The 20,382-nt window shown below is 43.1% G+C and overlaps 1 protein-coding gene across 4 annotated transcripts in view; it reads left to right on the top strand.

Annotated features, from left to right (window-relative positions):
- Positions 1-20,382, top strand: part of GNG7 (G protein subunit gamma 7) — a 171,897-nt gene that overhangs the window by 36,240 nt on the left and 115,275 nt on the right. For all 4 annotated transcript variants that reach the window (XM_029613161.1, XM_029613162.1, XM_029613158.1 and 1 more), the window contains exons 2-3: positions 3,659-3,727; positions 3,958-4,043. The gene's annotated coding sequence lies outside the window, so the exon portion shown is untranslated. The remainder of the gene's footprint in view (positions 1-3,658; positions 3,728-3,957; positions 4,044-20,382) is intronic.

Raw genomic sequence — 20,382 nt, 5'->3', positions numbered from 1 at the left:
AAAGAGGAGCAGAGGGAGAAGACGCCTTGGCCAACGGATGTCCTGCTGTATGTGTTTCCTCCCTGGTCTCTGGTGGGCAAAATTCTCTGGAGAATAGAGGTTCATCTGGGACCGGTAATTCTGGTGGCACTGGAGTGGCCATACTGTCCATGGTTTGCAGACTTGATCAACCTAGCGGTGGACGGTCCTCTTCGGCTCGCCCATCTATCGAACCTGCTGCGTCAGGGACCAATTTGTTTCGATCGGGCAGATCAATTCTGTCTAGCAGCTTGCCTTTTGAAAGGTGGTGTCTGAAGGAAAAAGGTTGTTCAAACGCGGTCATTGCTACACTCTTGCAATCTAGGAAGTCTTCCACCTCTCTATCTTACGCGAGGGTGTGGAGTGTTTTTGATTCCCAGCCTTCACAAAACTGTGGGTTAAACAGTGCACTAGGCTGAGCGCAGTGTATTGCATTGGCCTGAATATTGTCATTAACATACAGTAGACATTACACAAACAAAATGCAAAACACATTAAAAGCAGACTAAAATACTCCAAAGATCACATATTAAATGATACAAAGTCTCATGCATCCATTATATTGATGACTGAAACACAAGCACCTAAAAACACCACAAATCATATACGAAGTAATGCCAAATATGTCACATCCAAGTGTTGTATTCATGGTTATAACAAACAAATATCTAACAGAAAGGCATCACCCAGCTCAATTGGACAAATGCCAGTTTAAAGAGCCAGGTTTAGGAATCTTCCTTTAAAAGGTAAAACTTTGACAATCTGACTAAGAGTGGAGGAGTAGCCTAGTGGTTAGAGCAGTGGGCTATGACCTTGGGCAAGTCACTTTACCCTCCATTGCCTCAGGTACAAACTGTCAGGCCGATTCAGTAAAGTCCGCGGGAGAGCGGACAACCGCCCGCTCTCCCGTGCGTGCGATACAGTATGCAAATTAGGTGGTGCGGTAGAAACAGGCAAAAGGAGGCGCTAGGGACACTAGCGCGTCCATAGCGCCTCCTTTTAGCCCGGAGCAGCGGCTGTCAGCGGGTTTGACAGCCGATGCTCAATTTTGCCGGCGTCTGTTCTCGAGCCCGCAGACAGCCATGGGCTCGGAAACCGGATGCCGGCAAAATTGAGCGTCCGGTTTTCGGCCTGATAGCCACCGGCCCATTTAAATTTTTTTTTTACACTTTTTTTTTTACCTTTCGGGACCTCCGACTTAATATCGCCATGATATTAAGTCAGAGGGTGCACAGTTCTGTGCACTTTCCCGGTGCCGGCAGAAACTAGTGCCTACCTTTGGGTAGGCGCTAATTTCTTACAGTAAAATGTGTGGCTTGGCTGCACATTTTACTTTCTGTATCGCGGGGACTACCTAATAGGGCCATCAACATGCATTTGCATGTTGAGGGCGCTATTAGATGCCGCAGGTTGGACGCGCGTTTTCCGCCCCTTACTGAATAAGGGGTAAGGGAAAACGCGCGTCCAAGAGCAGGTTAACAGTGTGCTCCATTGGAGCGCACTGTACTGTATCGGCCTGTGTGATTGTAAGCCCTCCAGGGATAGGGAAATACCTACAGTACCTGAATGTAATCTACTTTGAAACGCTGAAAAAGCGGAATATAAATCTAAAATCTAAATAAATAAATTGTGCTCTTACTTAGTACCTAAGGATATTGCAAAAGTAGTTCATGTAGTTATGACTAGTCAAGTCAATTTTATTTTAATTGTCTATACCATGCCTTGTCTCCATGGCAGATCAATGATTGATTGCACCCTGGTGCAAGCTTTCATTTTGCGGTCTTCCCCCTCTTTTAAATACAGACAACCAATGTGCTCGTGCCACAATCCCCCCACTCTACCAGTGCTCTCACCGCACATTCCCCCTACCCCTCCCCAGTGCTCAGAACCCTCCTATATTGGCCTCTGGCCTCTGCACATGGATCCTGCCCCATACACCTAAGTCTCCTAACTCTTTCCCTGTCCAGTATTCTAATTCCAAACCCCCTTCCTTCCCCATTCTCACTCCATACTCCCCCTACTGCAAGAGTTCTCACCCCACACTCCCTCACCTAGTGCTCTCACTTCACACTACCCCTGGTCCAGTGTCCTCATCCAATATGCCTTCCTGTCCAGTGCTTTTCTCCTATATCCCCCCCCCCCCCCCCATACACACACACTCAGGGCTATCACCCCGCTCTCCCCCAGCTCAGTACTCGCAACCCAACTGCCCAGTGCTCTTACTCCTTCCTGACTAATGTTCTTACTCCACACTACCCCCTAGCGCCCAATGCTTTCACTTCACACTGCCCTCCCCCCCAACCCCTTTCAGGGCTCTCACCTCATACATCCTACCCAGTGCTGTCATCCCGCTTTCCCCACATGCTCACCCTTCTCCACCCCATGCTTTTGTCCCTCTTCCCCAGTATACTTCTTTCTTTCTCTCTATGCTCTTACCCCACCCCCCACAAGGTACATTCCCCTTGAACTTACCTCCTGCTGACCTATGTTACTGTAATAGTGGGAAGAAGCTCTTCCTAGCCCAAGGCTCTTTCTCCCACTCCCATAGCTTATTGCATCTTGTGAACAGAATGATCTAATTAATGTTTGAGAAGCTGGGTAGCAGCTCTCAACAGGCTTTCATTTCTCCTCCCACTGCTGGCCTGAGAAAACAAGAGAAGAGGCAGCGGGGACTTCCAGCCTGGAGCTGTCCTCCCTGTCTCTCACCCCCAGTGCCTCTGCCCTGGATTGCCTGGGACTTTTCGTAGGCAGTAAAAGTTGCTTCAAAATACTGTGGCTAGATTTTAATGGGCATGGAAAAGTGTCATCATATTACACCTATTCTGTATGATCTGCAGTAGCTCTCAGTAGATGCCAAAATACAGTTCAATGTACTGACTCTGATTTTTAATGTTTACATCAGTGTTATATTACATATTTGGAGTTGTGAGCCTGTACCATGTTTATTGATGATATAAACAGCTTTGACGATATTATATGGATTAGCAGCCAATCAATTAAACAATACTATATTTTCCCCAGCAATATCTGTTATGAACTCATATCTTTGAACACACAACTTTCTAAGATGTCGCACAGCCTTTAGCTGTTATAGGTTACTTCTCTGGAACTCCATTCCATTGGAGTTGAGGAACAAGGCTGAATATTTAAGGTTCAGGAAGCGGCAAAGAATGGCACTTTGAAAAGTCTTGCCTGGTGTTGAGGGCAATTGATTAAAATATGGTACAACAGAATATATCAGAGGTGGGTACAGCTAGAGTTAAGGAATTTTTTTACGTGAGAAGTTTTTATGGACAGTTTTAATGATTTGTTAATGAATCAGATGTTAATGAATAAATCTGGTTCTAAAGAGTGGAAGTAATTACTAAAAATGTGCCTTTTGCCTTGTGGTGGCCAACCTGAAAACCTTGGGAAATCAGATCTCTATTAAAAAAAAAAAAAAAAAAAATTGTCACAGGTGTGAAGACAGCACCTTGAAGTAAAAAAATGCTTTCTCAAATAACATTGATCTGTATCATGTAGAAGTTTAAAAGTTATGACCTGCAGATTAAACATGGAGTGATATCCTATAGGAAGCCAGTGTAGACACTTTAGAATTGTATTGATTATGTTTGAAGGGGTTTTTTTTCTGTTTTTGCAGGAACAGTCTATTCATAGATTTTGAAGCTTCTCTGCTCCGATCAGATTCCATCCTGAACCCCTTACATAGGTAGGATATTCAATTTCTTTAGTACAAACAAGTTATGTAGTAATCTAGTCTGAATTTTTAATCTCAATTTTTGAAATCAGTGTAAGAGGGCAGATGATTGCCATATGATTTTTATACAGATAAGTGCAAATTTTCAAGCAAAAAAAGTTAAAACCCTGAAATTCTGCACCTAATGAATGTTTGTAAGATAACAACACACTAATCTCTTGCATTGTTGCATGCCCCTTTAGCTTAAGCATTGGTGACTTGGACTGCCGTTCTTCTGCAAGTGTGTGTGGAGAGATTAAACCAACAGAAGTGCACCTTGCTTATTCAGGTACGCAACTAACATTTCTGTATCCACAATTCATTTATGATATAGATGATTCAGATAATGTACTTTCAATATAGAGAAAATGAAAACCAGGATATAATTGGGTGGCAAGATCTTTGTGCCAGAACAGAAATACTGTTTTTATTATACAGATCTAATGTGGTCTTCAAATTGAAGCTTCATGACCCTGATGCCTGCCATGCTGGGACTCTTGTTCTTAATGATAGTTAAAGATCCAGTATAAGGGCGCTCTTTGATGATCTTCTGCACATTGGTCCTCTTGCAAAGATGGTAAGCCCCTTAGATGGAGGCAGCTACATTTATTTATTTATTTATAGTTTTTTATATACCGCCGCTCAACAAAGATATCACGTCGGTGTACAATGAACAGGAACTTACGCCGGAGCGTTATACATTTAACAGGATTAAATAAGCATTATACATTTAACAAAAGTAAGAATATATATATTTGAACATAAAACAAGTAGAATCATTTGAGTTTATAATGCTGAGGATAGGCTTCATCTGAAACATTTTGGAATCTTATATCAATTTTTTGCTAGCTGGCTTTGAGAGCTCTGACCCCTGTGATGAATAACAGTCTTGCTGATCCTTCTTGCTCCAGGAGTCATGTTGCCTGTGCCAACCTAAGACATGGGACCAGGGCCTTGCCTGGAGCTTCTGACTTTCTAGTTTCATTTCCTTCTTGTCACATTTAATATAAGGGTGCTTTTTGCTGACAAACCAGCTGGTGGCACGTGTTGAACAAGAATAATGTACGCTGTTCTGAAGCAGGCTCTGATCAAGCCAAACGTGAAAATTACAGCAAGCTGATTGGCGTCAAACTTAGATAAGAGAAGTGTAGTAACATGTTTGAGTAGGAATGGTAAGAGGAGGTTGTTGCATTGGTAAATGTAGTAGGGATAATACAGGGAGAAGGAGAGAGGAGGGAAGGCATATAAAAATTTACAAAGCTATCATAAGCTGAGCTCTACCGACCTTTTACCTTTATACAGCCTTCTGCATTGCTCTACGAGATTCTGCTTTCCAACTATTAGTGTTCAGTGTTTGTTCTTATAGAGGGAACAGTGCCCACAACAGCAGTAATGAGAATATTTTCAAATTTGGGGGAAAAGTGAACATAACATGATAACATTAAGTAATTATAGTTATGTAATTTAAATAAAAAAAATGTTTTTATGGGGGAGAGGTTTTATTTTTTTTGTAATTAGGAATATTCCATTTTTTTTCCAGTCAATTTTATATATCAAACTGGAGTTCTGGCAGTCCAATAGTAGCAAACATAGGGGTGTATTTTCTAACATGTGTTGTTATTAAATAGGCCCCTTCCTTCACATCCTACAGACCAGTCCAATCATGTGGGAGGCATCCTCTGGCCAGCAGATGGAGGGCAGAGACCCAAATTCAAGAGCAGACTTTACTCTCTATAAAAGGTCCCGTGCTGCTTCAGCTCCTCAGTATATCTCTGCCTCAGCAGATGTTCACACATGTTCACTGGTACTGCAACAAAGAGATGGATATATAATAACTTGTTCCTGTGGTGTCTTCATTCAGGGCTTCCAGGAAAACGGGCAAAGAGCCCAAATACAGACAACAGGCCTGTATTTTCTGCTAGAAGCAGAAGCCCTGGAAAGCAGATAAATTGCACTGAAGATCCTGGTGGAAGTGGGTTCCCAGGGTAATATTGACAACAGGCCCTCAGTTAAATCCAGACTTTTCACGTAGATAAGCAGCTGAATTAGCCATGCTGTATGGGTACGTCTTCCGTGCCACTAGGTGGCGGAGCTCTCTAAATCTAGTAAAGTCTTTTAGCTAAGTGCTCCCTCCCTCCTGTATTTTGAAAATATCTATATATATAATTTTCAAAATAAAAGGAAGAATTTCTGACTACATTGACATAGATATACATATTGACAGATATAAAAAAAAAAAAAAATCTCGTGAAGACCTGCCCTCGAGAGATTTTTTTTATACATCTCTGGGCACCCCCTTCCCCCACCGGCCGAGTCGATGCCCTAACTTTACCTCCTCGGTGGACTCCCCTCTGTCTTTCCGGACAGATACCGAGTGGAGCCGGGGGAAGGGCACCACTGGTTCAGTAGATTGGTGCACTGGTGTTAAGGACCGCATCGTGGGAATTAAAAAAAAAAAAATTGCACTTCTGGGGAAATCCCCTGTTTTTTGGGACCCCCATTGGGCCATAGAAGCCCCTTGTAGTGCTTGCCTCCTCGGTAACCTCCAGGTTCAGCTGGCCAAGCACAGAGTTGAGCTCCTGTGCACCGTTGGACAACGCAGAAACTGTGACGCGCCGGGCGCATTGACGCGCGGCTGCCGTAAGCATCGCAGGGATGCGGCCGCCGAGCGCATCGATGCGTGTGCTGGCTGGATCGACTCATCCGCCGGGCTAAACCCTGTTGAGTAGTTGTTGCATTCTAAAATTTTGCAAAGGTTTGACTGAATGCAAATATAAGACAAATAAAGGATTTCAGTCACCAGCTGTTACTCAATAGCAGTTACTATCTGGCTACCCATAACCTTTCTGGATGCGCTCTGTTGCATCTACCCACATCTGCACTGAACTTGTAGTCTGCCAGACAGATCTAGTTGTGGGTGTGTTGGAGCACATCAGGGACAAGTGCATTCACCAAAACGCCACAGTGTCCTACGGCACACCAACGCATCCTTGACCCTAACAGCCGCTAAATCTGCGGGTGCATTGATGCCTCCGTCTGCACGCTGATGCATATGCCGATTTAAAAAAAAAAAAAAAAAAAAAAAAAAAAAGTTCACAGGGCCCCCGAAGCGACAGCCACAGAGACCTCAAACCATAAAAAATAAATAAATAAAATGCCTAACAACAGCGAAAGCCCAGAAAGGGGTAAAAAAAACCAAAACAAAACCCAATACCACCCCTTAATATGTACCGTGAGCAACAAAGCTCCTGCCCGGAAACTGGCATACTACGGCTCGATGTGTCGGGGACACTTTCTACCACAGATGTGTACACGATCAGCCGACACACTGCCTGTCGGTGATTCGACTCACGAACGCATCCGAAGCTTGTAGCCATGCTCATAGGCTGCAACATTCAGTTTGACAGCTTTCCTAGACTGGTCCTGGAATTGACTTGAAATATGGAATGGAAAGCTTCTTTTTTTTCCATACTACCGCTCCACTTTCCCATCAATTCGTGGTAGTTGGTTGGCAATGTAAACGGCTCGTACGTACATGATCTGTTCCAACACACCACCGACTACGACTAATAACTCATTGGATGACTTTGCCAAAACATCAATTCCTTTGCGATGCTCAATGCCCACATTCAAACCACCAGTTTTACACCGCACAATATCCCTTTGATATTCTACAAGACTCGGCTAACGCCTGTTTACCTTCTCAAAACCTTACCTTTGATGAAGGGTTGGGGCACTATTGATGATCTATTTACGAAGGATTTAGGTCTCTTCTAAAACTTCAGCAAATGCCTAGGCATCCAGATGCCTTGCATGGTTGCATCCTATCGCCATAAGAAACGATGTTCCTGACAAGTGGGCGAATTTACCATGTCATTCAGAAAAAGTGCTTCGGAGATCAGTTCATCATTCTGAGACGAAGCTCAAGGAGCAGAATTCAAGGGTCCTCTCCTAGCATTCCCTCAACATCCATTTACATTACGACGTCAATATTCAGCTCGGCCCCCTACCGAAGGTCAACTTTTACCACATTTAAGCCTTACCTTGTTATAAGCCTCCGTCTTATCAACTACCAAGACAGCAGGCTTATCAGCGACGGGCACCATGCCAGCATACTGGAGCGCCTTGCCAGCCGCAACATCAAGCAGACATTCAATCTGCAAAAACCCAATCAGGGGTTTAGGCATCAATACGCCACCGTCATTTACTGTGGGAAACTGTTGTCCAACTACCTTCCAATAGGGAATCAGTTTACATTGGATCAATGGTCTTCTCGATTATACAGAAATTGCCTAACCGGAATTCCGTCAAAAGGTTTCTTCCCATTATTTCCTTGTTCCCATGAACTTGGGAGACTTGCCCAATTTGGGACCTTGGTATCTCAATAAATACCTCTACAAGGGGAAGTTCCAAATAACTTTATCAAGTCCATTCTTCCCTTTCTTCAGCCCGAAGATTGGATATGCTCACTAGTCTTGAAGAATGCATAAGCTCACATTCTATTATACACAGTTCCTAGTGTTCCTCTGTTCCCAAGCAGACTACCATCACTTCCAATACAAACTTCTTCCATTCGGCCTTTCCTTGGCCTCAAGATTTCACCATATGCAAGGCATTGGCGGTGGCGCACCCCTTTCGTCAGGGGGTTTCAAATATTTCTCTACCTAAACGGTGGGCTCCTAGTAACATCCAATCCAACACTACAAAGAGACAATCTTTGCAGGTGATCTCTTACCTAGACAATCTAGGCCGCCACATTAACCACGGACAATAGAAACGGGAGCCCACTCACTCTTACACTTCAAATGTGCCTACATCGACAAATTCCAGTCAAGGTTTCTTACATCACCCGAGAGCAATAGCTCTCTCCACGCTGTCTACCATTCTACTTCACAGGAAGCACCTCGCCAATTCCTACCTGTTTGGGGACCATGGTGCCACCCATCTACATATGTGTCCACACATACGCCACCTTCAATTGAGTCACAAGCACCAATGGCTTCCTTTCTCCATCAGCTGTCCACTCAAATTTCCTATACCATCAGGAGGGAGAGACACCTCCAATTGGTGACTACTCCCGTTGACACTATCGACAGGCTCACCCCTGCACCCCCTTTGATATCAAATAAAACTCACAGGGATGCATCCCCCAAAGGAAATTAATCTGAAAGAATTGCAGACACAAGGTCTAGGGACTTCGTACGAACGTTCACTGCACATACACCTTTGGGTACCCAAAGCGGTAATCAACACCCTTCAACACTTCTAAGATTCCCTACAAGGGAAGATATTCATTATTCACACGGACAACCAGGTTACAATGTCCTATATAAACAAAGATGGGGTGTTGAATTCAGGGAACCTCTGCAAACCAGCAGTTCCAATACTGATCTGGGATCATCAGGGATCCATCTCGCTGCAAACAATTTATCTACTTGAGATTTACAATTCCAGGGCGTCAAACTCAGTGGCATTTTCAGCCTCGCTAATGGGAACTGAATCCAAAAGTAGCCGTAAAGGATTCTCAGTTCAGAGTCTCCCTGCAGTCTATCTATTTCCGACAGAGAGCAGCAGGAAACTGCAGAATTTTCTTCGGTTTACCTGAGCCACTCCGACTCACTCCAGATGTTTGTCTCATCGATTACTTACAAGCCCACTCTCTGCATTCCTTTCAATACCACTCCTCTCTCGCACAATCAAGAGATTCCTAGAGGACCGAGCGGATCTGTTCCTTACCCCGCCAGCATGGCCAAAACAACCATACTACAGTTCCCTACTACGTTTTTCAATCCGCAACCAAATTCCCCTGGTTGCCAGCTCGCAGCAAGGGAAACACTGCTGCATCTTCTTAACTCCTCCTTACACTTCACGGCATAGAGATTAAACAGGCTTGCTTGCTATCGATTTAACATTCCTCCTTCCCTTCCAGATGTCGTCTTCTCCTCAGGAAGGCTATCCACCTGGCTCAATTACCAGAAAACGTAGTTCTGCTACGCTTCCTAATGTTTATCAACTGGTATCGACCCATTAACCTGCCCACCTAACTTACTTCGCTCCTACCTCCATCCACTTTATAGCAACAACCTTGCTACTTCATCGCTACATTCTTCCTTAGGAACTATAGCAGCTTCTCACATTCATTTAGATGGAAAGCACATTAGTTCCAAGATTCATGAAGGAGCTATTCCGCCTATGTCCAGCTATGCATAAGCCACCGGTGCCGTGAGACATTACTCAGTTCTCAAATAGCTACTAGTTTCTCCCTTTGAACCTTTCGACACTTGTCACCTTTGCTACCTCATGGAAGGTGCTTTTCCTGGTTGTTTTAACTTCTACAAGGAGAATGAGTGACTTCTAAGCATTAATTCACTAGCCTCCTTATCTTCAATTTCACCACGGGCTGAAGAAAGGGTGACCTTGCGCACTCACCCTTAATTTCTATCAACAGAATTTTTCAGTTTCCACATTAACCAAACCAATCCCTTACCACGTTCTATCTTAACCCTCATGCACATGACTATGCGGTAAGGTTACACACCTTAGATGGTAAACGTGCGCTGGCATGCAACAAACAGTGCACTCTTTCACCCAATTGACCATCACTGCTATTTCTTTCATTCATTTCAAACGCACAAGCACGTCCAATAACGAAAATCACTTTATCCACATGGATATCCACCTCTATCCAGTTTGTTATAAGACAAGGTCGCAAACACTATCTGCGACCCCCAAGGACACATCAGGTGCGTGCATCGGCAGCCTCATTTACCTATTCCCATCATGTACCTCTCATAGACATCTGTAAAGCGGAGACATTGTCATCGCTACACAGTCCATATCCCACTATTGTTTTGACAAACGGAGACTGAAGCCATATTGAGACGGACTATCCCACAGGAGAGCACTGCTTCCACACAAAAACAGCCTTCATGGGAACTGTCTGCCATTTTTTATCGTATTCAGCAAAAAAAAAGAGGGAAGTACATAGCACTTCACAGATATTAATTGCTCAATACGTCAGCTGGGGACTCCCATACAGCATGGCATTCAGCCATCTACGTGAAAAGAGCAAGTTTGTTTACCGTAAACGGTGTTTTCCATAGATAGCAGATAAATTAGCCATGCTGACCCGCCCGCCTCCCCGGACAGTTCTATCATACCTACCTTGTTTTGATACTGACTGAGGAGCCTGAGGTAATCCTGTCAGGATACAGGAGGGCGGGAGCACCTAGCTAAAAGATTTTACTAGACTTAGAGAGCTCCGCCACCTAGTGGCATGGAAGACGTACCCATACAGCATGGCTAATTAATCTGATATCTATGGAAAACACTGTTTACGGTAAGCAAACTTGCTCTTTTCAGGCTAGTGCAAGGTTCCCCTTTCCTCCACAGAGCGTGTAGGAGCTCAAACAGAGCTGGGTTTTTTTTTTATAAGGGGACTCTGAAGAGAAACAGGACCCAAGGCCTTAAGCATGTAAAAACAGACTCCCAGGGTATCAGGCAGAGAATGCTGATTTCCCTAGTTGAGTGGACTCCCAGGACAGCAGGCAGTCTCATTTTGTCCCTGCCAGGAGCAGGAATTAAAGATGATACCACAGGTAAGGCTGAGGAAATCAGCATGTCAGCTATGTATGAGAAAATGTTGGAGTGTTTTGCCTGGGTTATCAAACCCAGGCAAAACTTCCTGGGTTTGATACCCAAACCATGTCATTTACCATGAGTCTCCTTCAGGGAAAGATAGCTATGCTCAGTGATTGGAGTAACAAGTTCTCAGCTGGGAGAAATTTCTTGAGGGTGTATCTCCAACAAGCAGGCAAGGTCAATTAGCAGCTCCAAAAAAAAAGAGATTCAAAACTCCCAGATCTGGAGGACGAAGGCTTGGCTCAGTCAGGCTTCTCTTTCCTTTCTTTCTCTAGACTGCTAAGTATGATCATTAGTGTTTTAAGACCTCTTGCGGTGAGGCTAGCATTCCTCAATAGAGGCTATGCTGACAGTTTCTCACAGGACAAGCAGAATGGTAGCCCTTACATATGGGTGACATCATCAGGATGGAGCCCAATCACGGAACACTTCTGTCAAAGTTTCTAGAACTTTGACTGGCCCCTACTGGGCATGTCCAGCATGGCACCAACCCTGCAGCCAGCAGGGGTCCCCCTTCAGTCTTGTTAAAAAGCTACAGGTAGTGCCAAAAATAAAATAAGAAAACGTTACGAACCCAACACCGCGGGGCAGCGGGCGGGTTTCGTGAGGACTAACATCCTGCTGTCCTGTGAGAACACCTGTTACAGGTAAGCAACTCTGCTTTCTCACAGGACAAGTAGGATGACATATGGGTGAGTACCGAGCTGAGGATGTCAGAGTATGCACCAAATGTACCCAGGTGTGCAAGGCACTAGGCCTGGGATGAAATTTGGCCGAGGGCATCCTGAACCCCACCGGGCAGGCGGAAGAGTGTTGGTACGTCACGTTGTTAAATAGGTTGCGCAAGACAGACTGGCCGAAGATGGAATCTTGTCTTGTGGCTTTGTCTAAGCAATAATGGGCTGTAAAGGTATGGAGAGAACTCCAGGTGGCAGCCCTGCAAATGTCAGGAAGTGGCACAGAGCATGTGTGTGCTACTGAAGTCGCCATGGCCCTCACAGAGTGTGCTTTAACACGGTCTTGAAAGGAATGCCTGCTTACTGATAGCAAAAGGATATGCAGCCCGCCAACCAGGAGGAGAGAATCTGTTTACCCACAGGCTGCCCCAATTTGATAGGATGGAAAGAGACAAACAATTGAGTGTTTTTCCTGTGGGCAGCTGTATGGTCTAGATAGAAGGCTAGAGCCCGTTTGCAGTCAAGGGTATGCAGAGCCTGCTCTCCTGGATTGGATTGGGGCGGGGCCTGGGAAAAAAGGTAGGTAGTTAATTGTAACTGCTTCTTTTCATCACGTTTTATTATGTTTTTTGGTTGTATTCTTCGCACCCCTGTTTTCTGTAAACCGACATGATGTGAACGAGTTCATGAATGCCGGTATAAAAAAACCTTAAATAAATAAATAAATATAATGGATTGATTGAGATGAAACTACCTTGGGTAAGAATTTAGGGTGAGTGCGGAGTACTGCCCAGTCCTGCAGAAGTTTAGTGTAAGGTGGATAGGTAACTAGAGCCTGTAATTCACTAACTCTGCGAGCGGAAGTGATTGCCAAAAGGAAAATCACTTTCCATATGAGATATCGAAAGTCACAGGATTGAAGAGGCTCGAATGGTGGTTTCATGAGCTGACCCAAAACTAGGTTGAGGTCCCAAGAAGGGGCCAGAGGAGGCTTGAGGTAAAGCTAGCCTTTCAAAAAACGTGTTACAAGGGGTTGTACTGATATGGGAACATCCCCGACACCTTTATGGAAGGTGGCTACCGCACTGACATGCATCCTGATGGAGGAAGTTTCCAGACCTGACTCTGACCTGCCAGAGAGAGTCCAGAAACTTCGTGATTGGACAAGTAAAGGGGTCAAGGGATTGAGAAGAGAAGGGAATTGTATAATTCATGATATCATAATGGTGACACTAGATATAGAAGCTTTATACACGAATATACCCCAGTTGGCAGCACTAGAAATCATTATGCAGATATTACAGACACGTACGATATATAAACGCATCCCTAATGAATTTCTGATTAATTTGCAACAATAGCATTTACTAAAATTTTTTTAGCTTTAACAAAAACATATATCAGCAGATAAAAGGAGTAGCTATGGGGTCCACAATGACCCCATCAATTGCAAATCTATATTTAGCCAAATTCGAAAAAGACTTTTTAGTAATTCATGAATTTGTAGGAAATATATTACTTTGGAAAAGGTTTATCGATGACATCTTTTTATTATGGAAGGGTGATTTGCGGACTTTAGAAAAATTTCATATATGGTTGAACTCTTTGGATTCTAATTTGAATTTCACCATGAATCATAGTAAATCATCAATTCCCTTTCTAGATATTCAGATTAGTTTAATCAATGGTAAATTCATTACAGACATCTACAGGAAGCTGACCGATACCAACAAATTATTGCATTATACGAGTAGTCATAGTAGATCTTTGTTAAAAAATAAAAAAATAAACCTACCGTATTCACAATTCTTAAGGTTAAGACGACTTTGCACCACTGAGACGATTTTCAAAGAAAGATCGATACAGATGAGACAGAGGTTTTTGCAGAAGGATTACCCATTACAGCACATTCAGAATGGCTTTGAAAAAGCATTGAAACAGAAACGGTCTGAGTCATTGAAGAAGAACAAAAAAACAACTAACCATGTAGTCTGCCCCATCACTTTTTCCCACATGTCACACAATATCATTACTGTTTTGAAAAAGTTCTGGCCCATAATGCAGGTTTTACCTGCCTTCAAAGAAAAGGATCTAATGATAGCTAAAAAAAAGAGATAAAAACTTAAAGGATTTACTAGCTCCATCCTCTTTGCCAATGAATTCAGTCCGCGATAAGAGACCACCGGGCCACCCAGTGTGGTAATTGTTCAGTTTGTAAAGTTAATATTAAGACAGATAAGTTACAAATACATAGAAACAGAAATGACGGCAGAAGAAGACCAAATGGCCCATCCAGTCTGCCCAGCAAGCTTCCCTCATTTCTTCTCCCATACTTATCTGTTTCTCTTAGCTCTTGGTTCTAATTCCCTTCCACCCCCGCCATTAATGTAGAGAGCGGTGGAGGAGCTGCATCCAAGTGAAATATCTAGCTTGATTAGTTAGAGGTAGTAGGAGTAGTAACCGCCGCAATAAGCAAGCTACACCCATGCTTATTTGTTTTTACCCAGATTATGTTATACAGCCCTTATTGGTTGTTTATCTTCTCCCCTGCCGTTGAAGCAGGGAGCTATGCTGGATATGCGTGAGGTATCAGTTTTTTTCTTCTCCCCTGCCGTTGAAGCAGAGAGCTATGCTGGATATGCATCGAAAGTGAAGTATCAGGCACATTTGGTTTGGGGTAGTAACCGCCGTGACAAGCCAGCTACTCCCCGCTTTGTGAGTGTGAATCCTTTTTTCTTCTCCCCTGCCGTTGAAGTTATGCTGGATATACGTGAAGTATCAGTTTTTCTTTTCCCCTGCCGTTGAAGCAGAGAGCTATGCTGGAAATTCGTGATGTATCAGTCTTTCTCCGATGCCGTTGAAGTAGAGAGCCATGCTGGATATGCGTCAAGAGTGAAGTATCAGGTACATTTGGTTTGGGGTAGTAACCGCCGTAACAAGCCAGCTACTCCCCGCTTTGTGAGTGCGAACCCTTTTTTCTTCTCCCCTGCCGTTTAAGCAGAGAGCTCTGCTGGATGTGTGAAGTAACAGTTTTTCTTTTCCCCTGCTGTTGAAGCAGAGAACTATGCTGGATATGCATTGAAAGTGAAGTATAAGAATGGAGTGATCAAGCTAGTTGAAAGGCATCAGGAATAGAGGAAGGTGGAGGTAGTAATTTGGATATTTGGTTTGGGGTAGTAACCGCCGTAACAAGCCAGCTACTCCCGTCATTGTGAGTGCAAATCCTTTTTTCCACATTTCCTCTTGCTGTTGAATCTTAGAGTGATGTTGGAGTCACAGTAACCATGTGTATGTTTATTGACTAAGGGTATTGTCTCCAGGCAGTAGCCATCATTCTGGCGAGTCACCCACTCTTCATTGGCGGCCTCTTGACTTTATGGATCCACAGTGTTTATCCCATGCCCCTTTGAAGTCCTTCACAGTTCTGGTCTTCACCACTTCCTCCGGAAGGGCATTCCAGGCATCCACCACCCTCTCCGTGAAGAAATACTTCCTGACATTGGTTCTGAATCTTCCTCCCTGGAGCTTCAAATCGTGACCCCTGGTTCTGCTGATTTTTTTCTTATGGTAAAGGTTTGTCGTTGCCTTTGGATCATTAAAACCTTTCAAGTATCTGAAAGTCTGTATCATATCACCTCTGCTCCTCCTTTCCTCCAGGGTGTACATATTTAGATTCTTCAATCTCTCCTCGTACGTCATGCGATGAAGATCCTCCACCTTCCTGGTCGCCCTTCTCTGTACCGCTTCCATCTTGTCTTTGTCTTTTTGTAGATACGGTCTCCAGAACTGAACACAGTACTCCAGGTGAGGCCTCACCAAGGACCTGTACAAGGGAATAATCACTTCCCTTTTCTTACTCGATATTCCTCTCTCTATGCAGCCCAGCATTCTTCTGGCTTTTGCTATCGCCGGGACTGAATAATTATTTTAAACTTAAATCATTGACGAACTGTAAGAGCAAAGGAGTGGTATACACGGCGATATGCCTATGCAATAAATTTTATATAGGCAAAACAATTAGAGAGTTTAACAAGCGTATTATAGAGCATAAGAGCAGTATGAAATGCTGTGTGATGTCGAAACCCTTGGTCGAGCATTCTGTAGAATATAACCATAAGTTTGAGCAATACAAGTTCTGTGTGATTCAGCAACCCACTCTTAACTGGAGAGGAGGGAATCTGGAGAGACTATTGTTGCAATTAAAACAAAGATTTATATATGAGTTTAACACCATGGCTCCGAACGGATTAAACATGGAAACAGATTATTCCGTGTTTTTATGAAAATTTTTATGAAAATGTTTACTGTCTGTAATACTGTATTTTACCAGCAACAATTTTTGGCTGCACTTTTATTCATTTATGGGACATTTTTTGGATTTTTAATGGTTTTAACTTTTAGTCTTTGTTTATTTTTATATGATCCCCACATGTTTTTACAATCTGAGTATTTGTTTCACTATATAATGGGGTAGATTTTATAATTCTACGCGTGCGCGTACTTTTGTTCGCGCACCAGGCGCGAACAAAAGTACGCCGGATTTTATGAGATACGCGCGTAGCCACGTGTATCTTATAAAATCCTGCGTTGGCGCGCGCAAGGGGGTGCACATTTGTGCAACTTGCGCGCGCCGAGCCCTGCGCGCGCTGCCCGTTCCCTCCGCCTCCCCTCACCTTCCCCTCCCTTCCCCTACCTAACCCACCCCCCCATCTCTGTCGCAGAAGTTACGCCGTGCGCCGTGTTCCGGTCCGGGAGCTGGTCCAGAGGCCGCGGCCACGCCCCCGGAACGCCCCCAGGCCGAAACCACGCCCGCGGATGACGCGCCGTCCGCGCCACGCCTCCCGACACGCCCACCCCAAGAAAGCCCCGGGACTTGCGCTCGTCCCGGGGCTTTGCGTGCACCGGAAGCCTATGCAATATAGGCTTGGCGCACGCAGGGGTTTTTAAAAATGTTATGCGCGTAACCCTTTTAAAATCCAGCCCAAATTGTTTTTACAATCTGAGTTTTGGTTTTACTATATAATGTGTGCACAATATACAATGACTGTTTACTCATTGTCAGATACCTGTCTGACATTTGTTTATATACATTCTGACAGACATATTTTTTAAAACATTTTTACACACAATTTTAGTAGCACTTAATGCATAGAATACATATGTGGCTTTAGAATGGCATTTTTACTACAAGTCATATAAACTGTATGTCCCTCCGGTTTCATTACTCTCTAACCACGCCCACCCAGTTGATTGACAGCATGGAATTTATATTTATCTTTTTTTTTTTTTTTTTTTTTTAAAGATAGGTTCTTATTTACCTCATATTTATTTTATGTTTTAAATAATTCTTGACATTTTTCTGTCAACATCTAGTATTTTTAAAGTATTTGGGAAGCTTTTAATGTTTTTATTTTTTGGCGCCAAAATCGCTCTTTAAAATGGTTGTCTGACAGCGTCTAGAGAGCTATCAGTAGAGACTGAATTCTTGACGGTGTTCTGCAAGGTAAATATCTTTTTTGACTCTGATCGCGTTTCTTAAGTATAGTTTGTTGCCTGTGGTATGCGCTTTATGTTCACTTTGAAATAGACACCCCAATCTGGATTTATCAGTCGGCATATAATTATAGAATTATAGATATTGCTTCACATACATGAGCATCGCTGCTTTTTCATAAAAGGCTACGAGTTAATGTAATATATGCCTTCATTTCTATACCGCGTTTAGATGAATAATCGATGTGTTCATGGTTAAGCACTTTTAAGATAAATGCTCTCGATTATAAACGCGTTCAGATGATTAATCGATGCGTTTATTTTATTGCTTGCCCGTTTACAGTATAACAATCTCGGTGTTTTTGAGGACTTGTCTTTGGCACCGATTTTCTTTTTTAATTGGACAACCGGCAGCGTCTACATTTTCTTTTATTTAAGTACAGACTGGATCTAATATGATTTTAAATTGTTTTTTTATTTATAAGTTTCTTTTGATAGCACTTTGTTTAAGATCCGTTTTAAGCCTTCAGTTTATTATTTTTTAGTCAATACTTATTTTTATCGGACTGATTCTATTTTACATTATAGATCATGTACATATTTTATACAGCACTCAGTGATGTTTTTATTACGCTTTCAACAATGTGCTGGTTTCAATATATTTGAAGTCACATGTTTACAACTTAAACATAGTGTTAAGTTACAATGTAACAAAAGGACTAAGAGATCAATGCAGTTGGAAGGTAAATAAATTTTATTTGGTCATGGGGATAGTTACAATAAAGGTTAGCATTTAAAAAGGGACTATAAAGGTTTTTTATTAATGGCTTGTACATCTTTTGTAGTTGCTATGCATTGCTGATACAGTTATTTGTTCCTTGATGATTCCACACCACTGTATTTCATTCGAGACCTTTGACTGTCTGAGGTAAAGTAATAAATATTGGTCATTATATAGTGATAGAACATATTTTCTTTCTGTATAATAAACGGAACGATGGTTCTCTTTATGCTGTTTTTTTACTTTGTTTAAATATAGATGTCACCATTCTACAACATTTTAATTTTAATTGCTCCACAAGTCATCTGGATGTTGTTAGAAGTTTTAGGTTTATTGATTGTATTTATTATATGGTTTATTTGTAGCCCCTGAGGCAGCCGCTGTTGAGCTGCGAAACTCGGCTTGAGTCTGGCAATTTTAAGAATACGTCTCTACTTTAATAAATATTTGAAAAAGATCAAAGCATCTATCTCTCTGTGTTTACCCTACTGCATCATTTTGCAATCTTCCCATGCACCTATTTCTTTTCTATCCATAAGATATTTCTCAGCTCTGTTTTCTGCACTCCCAACAAACCATGCAGATATAAACACTGGATCTATTCCAAGCTTCCAGTAAAACTGAATTCAAAATCTGCTTTATGCTGTCTGAGTGGAAAGCAAATATTTCATGGCATCAGAGTTGTAGTCTATGAAGAATGTATTGTAAGCAACCACCCTTCAATCCCTTGAGAGAAGCTAGTTTGCTTGCTATAAATTGTGTTTTCTGTAGATAGCAGGACAATTTAGCTATGCTGTCTGGGTGACGTCATCCGGCGTCACAGGGCAGAGTTTTTTAATCTCTTAGCTCGAATAGCTTTGCAACTGTGGCTGCGAGGCTGTTCCCACGCTCCTCGAGCTGCTCTCCTCGGTTAGTTTTAAGCAAAGTCTTATGTGTGTAAAAAATGGCTGTCCAGGGAGGTGGGAGGGGATGCATGGCATCATCTATGGAAAAAGCAAATGTTGCTTACCTGTAACAGGTGTTCTCACAGGACAGCAGGATGTTAGTCCTCACATATGGGTGACATCACAGGATGGAGCCCAATCATGGAAAACTTCTGTCAAAGTTTCCAGAACTTTGACTGGCCCCTACTGGGCATGCCCAGCATGGCACTAACCCTGCAGCCAGCAGGGGTCCCCCTTCAGTCTTATTTAAAAGCTACAGGCAGTGCCGAAAAATAAAATAATAAAACGTTACGACCCCAACACCGCGGGGCAGCGGGCGGGTTTCGTGAGGACTAACATCCTGCTGTCCTGTGAGAACACCTGTTACAGGTAAACAACATTTGCTTTCTCACAGGACAAGCAGGATGGTAGTCCTCACATATGGGTGAGTACCGAGCTGAGGATGTCCGAACATGCACCAAATGTACCCAAAGGTGTGCAACAGGCACAACAACAGGGGTGGAGTTTGGTAGAGGGCATCCTGAACCCCACCGGGCAGGCGGAAGGGTGTTGGTATGTCACGTTGTAAACAGGTTACGAAGGACAGACTGGCCAAAGATGGAATCTAGTCTTCCGGCTTTGTCCAAGCAATATATGGTTGATTTGTAGCCCCTGAGGCAGCGGCTGTTGAGCTGTGAAACTCGGCCTGAGTCGGGCAATTTTAAGAATACGTCTCTACTTTAATAAATATTAGAAAAAGATCAAGGCATCTATCTCTCTGTGTTTACCTGACGGCCATTATAGATCGCCCACCTCTTTGTCTTTTGGGACAAAATGATGCAGTAGACCAGCATTGTTGGGAGAAGTACTTAGAAAACGCAATCTGCTGTGTTTTGTATATCAGTCTTCGGAAACTGTAACTCTTGTGCATTATTTTTAATTAAAAATGTCAGTGTTGCTTTTTAAATTTATTGCATTTATGGCTCCACCCTATTTTTCTAACGTTTCTTATTATTCACTTGCTAGGCCATTTAAGGTCATCCCAAATGGGTTTACTTTGTGTTCCAGGGGTTTGGCTGGTGAGGCTGTCTAAGTTCTGGAATTTGCTTCATT

This window comes from Rhinatrema bivittatum, chromosome 8 (genome assembly GCF_901001135.1).
Source record: "Rhinatrema bivittatum chromosome 8, aRhiBiv1.1, whole genome shotgun sequence".
Classification (NCBI taxonomy): Eukaryota; Metazoa; Chordata; class Amphibia; order Gymnophiona; family Rhinatrematidae; genus Rhinatrema; species Rhinatrema bivittatum.
Note: the sequence above shows the minus strand (reverse complement) of the source record. Positions and strands in the feature narration are given on the sequence as shown.